An 11,920-nucleotide genomic window follows, 5' to 3' on the forward strand; every position below is an offset into this window, starting at 1 on the left:
ATGAGTCCACAGAAAGGGGTTTGGATACTTTTCTTAAAGTAGCCTTGTAGCAATTTCCTGATCGAAGACAAATTCAAGCATGAAAATATTGAGGAAGGAAAAAGGGGATGTTCACTTTGGTGGATGAGATCTTAGAAAAGGAAGTCACAGGAGAAGCCGGGGAGAAGGACCAGGGATTTTACACAGAGAATTCCTGGGATTCCTCAGAGACTGGAGTCATCTGACCAAGAAATGTGCCCTTGGGTCTGTTGACTTTTTCTTCTCTCTGACACCCTTCCTCCGCGAATTTTCAGTGCAACACAAGCCAAGTTGGCTATTAATAGAGCGAGAACAATTTTACCATGGGTTGTGGTGTTTAATTTAAAGAGACGTCAAAGAGTGAGGGGCAGATGGCTGGGCAGGCAGTGCCTCCCAATGACCTTGGTGAGCCCTTGACTCATCCCAAATCTTACAGATCCAGAAATGTGCTCTGACAAATGAACCCTGAGTTGATCAAGCTTTAGTGAAGAAAGAAGAAATGGATAAGCCAGGGGCCTGCTTATTAATTTCTAGTGGATCTATGGGTAGCCTGAGAAATGAGACCAGTTACTAGTTTGGGTGATCATTTCTGGAAAGGTGTTCAACTCAAGGGACTCAATTATATGTCTCAGGATTACTAACATGTGGAAGATCCCAAACATTAAAGCTTAAACAAAAGTAAAATATTCTCAAAACACTCTTTCCTCATGCTGTAGTGAAATAATGACCAATTCTTGTTTATCCCACTCTACCTTCCCATAAATTAGGTGCTCTCCACTCTCCTGCAAGCACAGCTTTACTCTAATTGGTTATTTGGTTGGTTTCCTAGGGCTGTCTTAACAAGGTACTACGATTCGGTGGCTTAAAACAGAAGTGTATTTTCTTCTTCAGTCTGGAGGCCAGAAGTCCTAGGTCAAGGTGCCAGCAGGGCCGTGCTCCCTCTGAAACCCATAGGGGAGTTGATCCTTGCCTCTTCCTGGCTTCTTCTGGCTTGCTGGAAACCTTTGGCTTTCTTTGGCATATAGCTACCAACTCCAATCTCTGCCTTCATTGTCACCTGGCATTCTCCCTGTGTGTCTCAGTATCTCTTCTCCTCTTATAAGAACACTGGCCACGATGAATTAGAAGTCCATTATTTCATCTCTTATCTACATTCATTATCCTCATCTTAACCAATTATACCTGCAACAGCCTTATTTCCAAACGTCACATTCTGAGGCACTGGGGGTTAGGACTTCAAATTTTTGGGGGGACAAAATTCGACCCATAACAGTTATGCCACAGTGTGGTTCAATTTGCAGGCAGGTGTTGAGATAACCATGGCTCAGTCCAGACTCTGCCTTGAAGGAACCCACACTATTGAAAGATATACATCTATACACAGACACACACACACACAAACACACACACATATATACATATCTTATACATAACGTATATACGTAATGTAATTACATATGTAATGTAATATATATGTAATCTCATATATATATATATATATATATATATATATATATATATATATATATAAACTTAGTTGGCAATTTTCTCCTGGCTTCAGGAAAAATCCCCAGACCAATGAAACCACAAAAGCCCTGAGTTGGATCCTAGAAGAATCAGTATTTTAACAGTTCCCTGAGTGTAATGATTCATTGTATATCAACTTGACTTGGCCTTAGGGTACCCAGTTACTTGGTCACACATTTCTGAGTGTGTCTGCGTGGGTGTTTTGGGGTGAGATTAATATTCAAATACACTGAGTGAAGTAGACTGCTCTCTCCAAATGTGAGTGGATCTCTTCTAGTTAGCAAAAGGCCTGAATAGAACAAAAAGCCTGATCCTCCCCTGAATAAAAGGGAATTCCTCCTGGCTGACTATTGTTGAGTTAAGATACTGGGTTTTTTCTTATTTTTCCTGCCTTTGGACTTGAACTGAAACATTGGCTCTGTTTGGGTCTTGGTCCTTCTGGCCTTTGGATTGGAACGATGCCATCAGTTCTGTGTCTCCAGCTTGCCTACTTCAGATTTTGGGACTTTTCAGCCTCCATAATAGCATGAGTCAATTCCTTATTATAAATATCTATCCAATATATTTCTACATATTTACATTCTGTTGGTTCTGTTTTTCTGGAGAATTCTAACTAATACACCAGGTGGTTCTAATATGCAACCAATGTTAAGAACCACTGACCCATAAATCACAGATAAGAGAATGATTAATTCTGTCTGCCGAGGTGACTTCACAAAAACTATCACATTTGAGGTGGGCCAGAAAAAAAATGAGTATCATCTGCCTTACCAAACAAATAGAGACAGAGGAAAGAGTATTAGCAAGAGAAACAAAGAAGAGAGGGTGGGAAGAAGAAAGGAATAATTGGAGATGAAATGGATGGGTTGGGCCTGATTCTGCCTTGCTGCAAATGTCATGGTTAAATAATTCAAGGAGCTATTGAAAAGTTACCCAAGGGAGCAGTGTGCCATTACTGTATTTAAAAAAAAAAAAATCTGAAAACTGTGTAGATGAGGGGAGGAAGGACTGAAAGTGAGAGGGACTGTTAGGACATCAGTGTAAAAGCCTGTTACGGAATGAATGTTTGTATCTTCCCAAGTGTGTATGTTGAAGCCCCAACCCCTGATCTGATGAGACTAGGAGGCAGGGCTTTGGAAGATAACAAAGTTTAGCAGGAGTCAAGACAGTGGTTGGGGCTCTCATGATGGGAGGAATGCCCCTATTAGAGGAGGAAAAAGTACCAGAACATCCTCTCTCCTCCATGTGAGGACACAGCAAGAAAGCACTGTCTGCAAGCCAGGAAGAAGGCCTCACCAAGAAGCAAGTCTTTCTGCATCTTCATCTTGGACTTCCCAGTCTCCAGAACTGTGGAAATAAACGTCTATTGTTTACACCTCCCATTCTGTGGTGTTTTGTTGTAGTGACCTGAGCTAAGCCAAACCCAAGCAAGAGATGGTGTGGTCCTGGACTAGAGAAGGTTTTTCTGTATGTTTTAGAGCTATATTCAGCAGGATTTTGGTGACTAGGCTTGGGAAATGATGAGGAGAGGTGAATATCTTCAAAGTTGTTAACATGGGGTGTGTTAAGATTGGGAATACAGGAGGAGAAGCACATTTTGTGGAGAACATAATGAGTTCAGTTTTGGACACTTAACTTTGAGGTGCCGCCGGGTATTTGCTTAGAGGTGTTCAGTCAGCTGATAAAAATATATGAGTAAAAGCTCCCCGAGGCCTCCCCAGACACTGAGCAGATGCTAACACATTCTTCCTGTACATCCTGCAAAACCATGAGCAATTAAACTTCTTTTCTTATTAAATTACCCAGTCTCAGGTATTTCTTCATAGCAACACAAGAACAGCCTAGCACAAGTGTACTTACATAAAGCAAGATGGTATAGCAAACTATACTCCAAGGCTATATGGAATAGCCCATTGATCCTAGGTTTCAAACCTATACAGCATGATGCTGTACTGAATACTGCAGGCAATTGCAACACCATGCTAAGTATTGAGGGTCTAGATATATATACCTAAACATGGAAAAGCTACAGTAGGGATACACTATAAAAAATGTAAAGTGCTGAGCCTGTATAGGGCACTTATACCGTGAAGGGAGCCTGCCGGACCAGAAGTTGCTCTGTGAGTCGGTGAGTGAGTGGAGTGAGTGGTGAGTGAATGTGAAGACCTGGCACATGACTGCACACGACGGTAGGCTTTATAAACTCTGTAGACTTAAGCTACATTACATTTATCTAGAAAACAATAAATTAATATATAGCCTTCAATAATAAATTAACCTCAGCTTACTGTAACTTTTTGACTTCACACATTTAAAAAATTTTTAAACTTTTTGACTCTTTTGTAATAACACTTAAAACACAAACACATTGTACCAATGTCCAAAACATATTTTTATATCCTATTTTAAAAAGCATTTTTCTATTTTTAAAATTATGATTTTTTTTTACATTGTAAACTTTTTTGTTAAAAACTAAGATACAAACACTGGCTAACTTAGGCCTACACAGAGTCAGGACATTAATATCACTGTCTTCCACCTCCACATTCTGTCCCACTGGAAGGTCTTCAGGAGCAACAACAGCATGGAGCTGTCATCACCTAGGCTAACAATGCCTTCTAGAATAGCTCGTGAAGGAACTGCCTGAGGCTGTTCTGCAGTTAACTTTTTTCTAAGTAGAAGGAGTACACGTTAAAATAACAATCGAAAGTATAGGGTAAATATATAAACCAGTATCATAACTTATTATCAAGTATTACAAGGTGTACATAATTGCATATGCTAGACATTCATGTGGCTGGCAGCACAGTAGGTTTGTGTACACCAGAATCACCACAACCACGTGAGTAACGTGTTGTGCTACAACATTCTGACGGCTACAACCTCACTAGGTTCTGGGAACATTTTAGCTTCATTATAATCTTACGGGAGCACCATCATATATGTGGTCTGTCATTGACAAAAACGTTGTTATGTAGTGTATAACTGTATACTCGTCCCACGGAGGTCAAAGGGGAGGGATTTAAAATATTTGTCGAGGCCGGGCGCTGTGGCTCACCCCTGTAATCCCAGCACTTTGGGAGGCCGAGGTGGGTGGATCACGAGGTCAAGAGATCCAGACCATCCTGGTTAACATGGTGAAACCCGTCTCTACTAGAAAACACAAAAAATCAGCTGGGCACAGTGGCGCGTGCCTGTAATCTCAGCTACTCAGGAGGCTGAGGCAGGAGAATTGCCTGAACCCAGGAGGCGGAGGCTGCGGTGAGCCGTGATCGCGCCGTTGCACTCCAGCCTGGGTAACAAGAGCGAAACTCCCTCTCAAAAAAAAAAAAAAAAAAAAATTGCCGAAAATAATAACCTAAAATAAAAACAATGATTGATTTTGTCAAGTGTTTCAAAGATGTTCAGTAATTAGAGGGAAGGGAGGAGAAGGACAAGGTGGGGAGGAGGAGGGATGGGGAGACGGGGATAACCTTGACTATCCCTGGGGTAAGTGATGAACAATGTAAAACGTTATATTTTATTTTAAAACAGTTAGGAATGTATCATAGAGCAGAAGGAAAGGTTAACATAGATTTTAAAGATTAAGAGGAGAAGCCAAGAAAACGTATTTTCAGGTACATTTAGAACTAGAGCCCAGCAGCGCGCATCCTTCTCTTCTGCCACTAGGGGCACTGTGCTGGGAAAGTGTGAGCCAGCGCCATCTCTCTGAGAAGATGCTCGGAAACCTCAGCTGAAGAAACTACCCCGTGAACCTTAAATACCAATCTAGGAATTTGGAACAATCTTGGTCATCCAGTGACTTTTCTTTTCTTTTTAGAAAAGGGAAAACTTTGAAGGAAATTTCGGATTTTGCGGGAGTCATGAATCTTACTGGTTCCCAGGATTTCTTTTATTTCTTTGGAGAGAAATTATTCAGTGGTACAAAACACCTTTTTTTCACACATTTATTTATTATACTTTAAGTTCTGGGGTAAATGTGCAGAATGTGCAGGTTTGTTACATAGGTATACACTTGCCATGATGGTTTGCTGCATCCATCACCCTGACATCTACATTAGGTATTTCTCCTAATGCTATCCCTCCCCACCCCCCACCCCCTGTATCCCTCCCCTAGCCCCCCACCCTCCAACAGGCCCCAGTGTGTGATGTTCCCCTCCCTGAGTCCATGTGTAAAACACCGTTTAACGACAAGGCTATAAAGGAAAAGACACATCCTCCCATCTGGCTGACTGAGAATTCAGATAAGTGGCACTTTGGTCCTCTTATCAAGTCATTCTAGTGATTGATCAGAGGTGACCTAGTATATACTTTGTCTAAACATACAGCATATCCTCGTTCTCTGGGGCCTGATCATTGAAAATGGCCACTATCATTTCAAGACCTTTTTCTCTACAAAATATGTGTGATTCCTTAACTTGTCACTTCTTTAAGAGAAAATCCAGAGCACCCACAAGGCCCTTGTGGACAATAGTCATCAGGACCTCCATTTCCTCTTTGGGTTGGGCTAGATGATCTCTACAGTTCTGTCTCCAAGGATCTCTGAATCTCTGAAAGAATTGCTAGAATCAATGCTCTGTCTCACTTGCTATGACAGTTCATTACATTGATGGCCCCCAGTGAAACACGCCTCCTGGTATACCCACCTCCTGGAAGTCAGGACCTCATGTACTCCCCTCTGGGTTAGGGCTGTGACTTGCTTTAACCAAGAGAGTGCAGTGGAAGTGATGCTGCACCCGTATCAGGACTCAGCCTTAACAAAACCTGGCAACTTCTACTTCTGCATTCTTAGGAGCCCTGAGGTGCTATAGAAGATGTCCAGCCTCTCTGCTGGAGAGATCATTTGGGGAAGGCCAGGTCCCTGAGTTCTCAAGACAAGAAAGAGAGAGAGAAAGAGATTAAGGTCCAGCCATGCCAGCATTCCCACTGAGCCTAGGTCACAGCTGTCCAGCTAGCTAAATGTAGTCATCTGAGTGACCATTGGCAAGGCCAGTAAAGAACCTCCCAGTTGGGCTCAGCTCTAATTGCAGAATCATGAGCAAATAAACTGGTTATTGTTTTAGTTCACTAAGTTTGGGGATGGTTTTTTACACAGAAATAGCCAAAAAAGAAATACAAGTATGAATCTATCAAATAAAGGTTGCAAGGATTGTATCATACATCAAAGGTCTGACCTTTTTCCTTATGAGGATGACAAAAGGTGGTATAGCTAATTTACTCCAATGTATAACTGTATTAATCATCTTTTTATCCTGTATTTTTGATGTTTTGCTATCTTGGGGCCTTGCTGACCCTGGAGGGACTGCCCGTCCCAGGGACACCCATGCCTAGAGATAATAAACATGGAACTTCCTTTTCAAATGCAGATCAACCAATTTGGAGCCTATACCCCAACCATCTCACACTCTGGATAACTGTCCATCTGCCCTAACCACCCCAAGGCCAGGATCCAAGCAATTAGAGACAGCCTCTGTGCCCCAGAGCCACTAAAACCAGCCAATCCTAAGCCTGCTTACCCAGCGTGCCTGTTCCTTCACAGAAATCACAATAAAGCCTCTCACCTACATTTCCCCCCAACTCCCTCTGCCTCCTGACGGATCTCAGTGCTTCTCCAGGTGGCCCCCATTGTGTGGTGTGCCCCACCCCTCAGGATCTGTAAGTGTAACAGACTATCTTTTCAATGGCCAGTCGTTCCCTCATCTGTTAGCCTTGTCATTCCTGAATTATAATTGAATCTACATTTTAAAACGTTAATCTGTGAGTGGACAAATCCATAGCCGGCATGACTCTCACAGGTAACTAAGATGGTCGAGGCAGAAGTGAAAAACCAGAACATTGTGCCACTAAAAATAACAACTATTATTTCTTAATGTTCCCCATTGATCCTCTAGATAATTTCAGGAGGTGGGTTTTATTGTCCCCAATCATTCAGAAGTGAAAATTAAGGCTTAGATTAAATAATATGCCACTAGCAAGTGGCAGAACTGGGATTTCAACCCAGTTTTAACTCTGATCCAAAACCAGAACTTTTCCTAATCTGTCCCAAGGATCTTTGCTAGGCTCGGAATTTTTGAACAAGTGAGTTTTATATTTTTAATCACCTTTTTCTAAATATAATAGTAATAATTCTCACTGACACTTTTAAATATAAAGAAGAAATTTAAAATCCCTCATTTAAGCACTCAGAGATAACCACTGTCAACACTTTGGTGTGTGTCTTTCTAGTCTTTCTTCCATGCATATTATATAGATTTTAAAAAACTTAGATTAAACTCACTATCTCTTACAACCTAATTTTAAATCTATCAGTAGGTTGTGAGCATTTTACCATGCCATTAAATTGTTGTCCTAAGAAAGGAACTTTAGTGGCTAAACTTTAGTTTCCCAGTTTATAAATACAAGAGCCATTTATGGATCCTCCATTTGTTATTATGTGAATTATTTCTAATATTTTGTTACTGAAAGTGCTTTGATGAACATCATCATCTGTACTAATACATAATTCTTTGTGAGCATCTCTGATTAAAACTTAAGGATAAATTCCTCAATGTAGAATTGCTGGCTCAAAGGATATGCACTCTTGTTTTCTGTTTGTTTGTTTTGTTTTTAGACAGAGTCACTCTGTCACTCAGGCTGGAGTGCAGTGGCGCAATCTCAGCTCACTGCAACCTCCACCTCTCAGGTTCAAGCGATTCTCTGCCTCAGCCTCCTGAGTAGCACACCACCACATCCAAGTCATTTTGGTATTTTCAGTGGAGGCAGGGTTTCACCATGCCGGCCAGGCTGCTGGCAAACTCCTGACCTCAAGTGATCCACCCGCCTCGGCCTCCCAAAATGGTGGGATTACAGGTGTGAGCCACCGCACCTGGCCCTGCATATGCACGTTTTTAAGACTTTTGACTTTTGACACTTGTTTGTCAAATTTCCCTTCAAATACGTGGTACCTGTTTCCACCTATCCAGAGTTATTTGTTTTTAACATAATATGACTTCCTGCTAGAGGCTGCTTTGTGTGTATTTTTGCATGTGTGTGCATGTATGACTGAAACACACACAGGGTCCTTTCCATGCTCAGTTCAAGCACAGTGCAGTCTTTGATTAATATCTACAGTTGCTAAATAGAGAGGCTTCTTAGACCTGAAATCTCTATTCCAAAAGAGCAACTTGTTTTCTCAGAAGGGCTTACTAGGCTGGTAGTGGAGTAACTATTGTTATTCAGTCATACAGAACTATGATATGTGACTGCCTATGCTGCTTAAATGACAGTTGTATGTGCATTCCTCCAAGTATATCCAGATTATGTGTACCGTACCTATGTACAGTAAGTTCGGAGGGAAGGCCAGTAAGCAATTCATTCCATTTCCTTAAAGAAAGGGTGACTGGAAGAGGGGAAATCTGAACGGATTCTAAAGAGCTGAAGAGATTCAGAGTCCCAGAATGCCAATAGAAGGCTGTATCACTCCCCCGGCATCTATAGCCAAAGGAATATGCTACTTACCTGGTGTGACCTAATGTGTCCCCCAAACTGACTCATGCTCTCAAATATCACTGCCGATACACACCAGCCTTCTGTGCCCTAAATTCTAAGTAGTAACACCTTGGCCTTCAAGCTGAAAGTTACCTGTTAAGATGCAAATAGATGAGTCAGAAGGGCTTAGCTGCATTAACAACTTAACTCAGATGAGCTTATCGAACATCAAACAGCTTGAGTTCCCTACAGAGTCCCCAAGAAAATGAGATCAGAGTATGTGGTATTACTACTCAGTTTCCAAAGTCAAGGTAGAATGTCAAAGAAGTTTCTTGGATGACTATGGAGAGAAGGACAGTTCTGGTGACAAAAGAGACAACACAGAGTGTCTTTGAGGACCGTGAAGAGAGTTTTCAGTGTAGTTTTCAGTGTGGTTCAGGCAATCATTGGACTTGTCGGATTGAAACTTCGATCCCATTCCCTGCTGATAACCACACTGGTTTGTAGCTTCCATTTCCTGCCAACGACAGAACTTGCAGCAAACAAATTATTCTAGGTGGACAAACCTTCTCCTTTTTCCTCCCACAGGTATATACAGGTAAGCATCTGAGACAGGCTCTGCATGGACCAGGTCACATCTGTTAACAAGGCACTGGTTCTATCAGTGGCAACTCTGAGGCGATTTCTCTATGCTGTAGTACAGCACGAAACATAATAGCCTCTTAACTGGCACGTTGTTATCAGTATTATTGTGGCTTTCTCTTCATGCCTGTCACTGGATTATGGTAATTTTTTTTAGTCGTAGGTTTTAATCGGAGTTGAAGTCTCTGAGTTACTGACAGCTCGGGAGAGCTGTAAATGCTCTAAGATTGACTTCCCACTGTCACAAAATCATAACACAAGCAAAAAGTAGAGGTTCTCTCAAGCCTCTTCATTCCAATTAAAAACAAAGCAACTTTCTAAACAGCAGGCTTCTTTTCCAGACCTCACGCCAAAGGAGAGGGAGGCAGAAGGCACTAACTTCTCTCCTTGTCCTTCCTTCAAGGTTCAATGCAAGAAAAAATGACCTTGGCAAAAATAACGAGAAGCAGATACTGCAATTTAGCTAATGGTGTCTACAGGAAGCTGGGAATCATTCCTTTGACATGCTGTGGTACTGAAACAGCATCAGGCCTTGGTGAGTTCTCCTGACCTTGTAGCAGCTGCTCACAGACATTGCCTGTGGTCACTATTTGAATAACCACAATAGAGCCGGGAAAATGAGTCATGTCAACTGTCCCCTTTGGAGGTTATGAAACAGAGGCAGAGGCACCTCTGGCCTTGCCTTCCTGGCACCATAGAAGTTCCCTCCTGACCAAATGTGACCCCCAGCTAGGAGGCGTCTAGGATTAGGCCAAGTGTTAGACAGAGATTACTAAATCTCCTTTCTGTCACCATGGAGAAGCTGTCTGAGACCACAGTACCAATCTTAGATAAACACTAGCTGCTTTTTCATTTTGCCTTCAGAGTCCTTCTGCTTCTTCCATTTGCAGCCCTTTCCCCCTTTCTAGTGTCATCCTTAGGCCTCCCACGACCAGCACAGACCATTCTGGCATCTAACTTAGGTTAGTTCTTTACATCCATCCAAATCCTTATTTGCCTGAGGTCCTGTTCTCAAGTAATTATCACAGAAAGAGATGACCTGAATATAGGCTAGGTTATGCTGCAGTGATAAATAACCCAAAAATCTCAGTAGCAAAAATGAGAGTTTCTCACTCATTTTGCATATCTACCACAGGTTGCCAAAAGACTCTGCACCCCAGAGTAACTCAGTAACCCAGGCCACCATCAGTGACCCAGATCACCATCTTAGAAGTCACCACCATCATCTCCAAGAGAGGACAGAAACTAGAGTCTTATTCTGGCAATTAAATGCACTGACTGAGAAATTACATTACTTCCACTCACAAGTCATTGGCCAGAATTCATCACATGGCTTCATCCAACCAAAAAGGGGCCAGGAGGTACAATCCTCTTTTGTGCATCAGAAGGCACAGAGCCAGAAATATTTGATAAGCTGCATAAATGATTAATATGACAATTATTTTGCAATAAGGAAAAAAATGAAGATTTGTAGGGTAAAGACTTACCCCTCCTGGTGCTGTTTCCTATTACAGTAAAGCTGTGTTCAGTTCTCTAGTGCTAGGAAGGATCGACCAGATAATGGAAAAAGGAAAAATCTCTCCCCAGTTCGGACCCTATGTTTGCTTTATTTGTTCACAGTTCTCAAGGTGGTTTGCCAGAGTGAATACAAAATTATATAAATATATGCCGAAGATGAAAATAATAAGGATGAGAATATGTGCCAAACAACTTAAATTTGGTAGGGAGGAGAGAGGCATAGTGAAAGGAAAACAAATTGGAAGCCTAGACAGAAAACTGAAAGGGATTTTGTGCTTATCTGAGATGATTAAAACAAAGATGGATACGGATAATTTTTTGCTACTAGCTGCTAGCTTTCTGGAAGCATAAAAAAAAAAAAAGCCAGGATGAAGATTGCATCCGTCTAAACACAAAGCCATTCAGGCTTGGGGTAGAGTTTGAAGGAAAGAGACATCTGAGATTATGGTGGAGAAGTAATGAATGCAAAGAGGTGATGGCATGTGGAGGAATGGAGATATTTCCTGTTCTTGTATCCAGGAGAACTGCTGAGATTTAGTAGGAACGCCCAGCAGTGGCAGCACAAAGTTCAGTTTCAGAAAACAGAATTGGCAGCAAAATCATGCTCTTGTGCCCTAGCAAATGCTATATATGTGCCCAGGACAAAAACAAGCAAAGGAAGAAGCAACCCCACATATGATCAATATTTGAGCACCCATCATCAGGTCCGAAGCATGAGGGAGGGGTAATCTCAAAGATCTTTGCGTAC

General features: G+C 41.8%; 1 long non-coding RNA gene across 7 annotated transcripts in view; it reads right to left on the reverse strand.

The window, feature by feature from the left end:
• Positions 1-11,920, reverse strand: part of LOC103791807 (uncharacterized) — a 159,974-nt gene that overhangs the window by 111,271 nt on the left and 36,783 nt on the right. The gene's annotated exons all lie outside the window — the stretch shown is intronic.

This window comes from Callithrix jacchus, chromosome 3 (genome assembly GCF_049354715.1).
Source record: "Callithrix jacchus isolate 240 chromosome 3, calJac240_pri, whole genome shotgun sequence".
In the NCBI taxonomy this organism is placed as follows: Eukaryota; Metazoa; Chordata; class Mammalia; order Primates; family Cebidae; genus Callithrix; species Callithrix jacchus.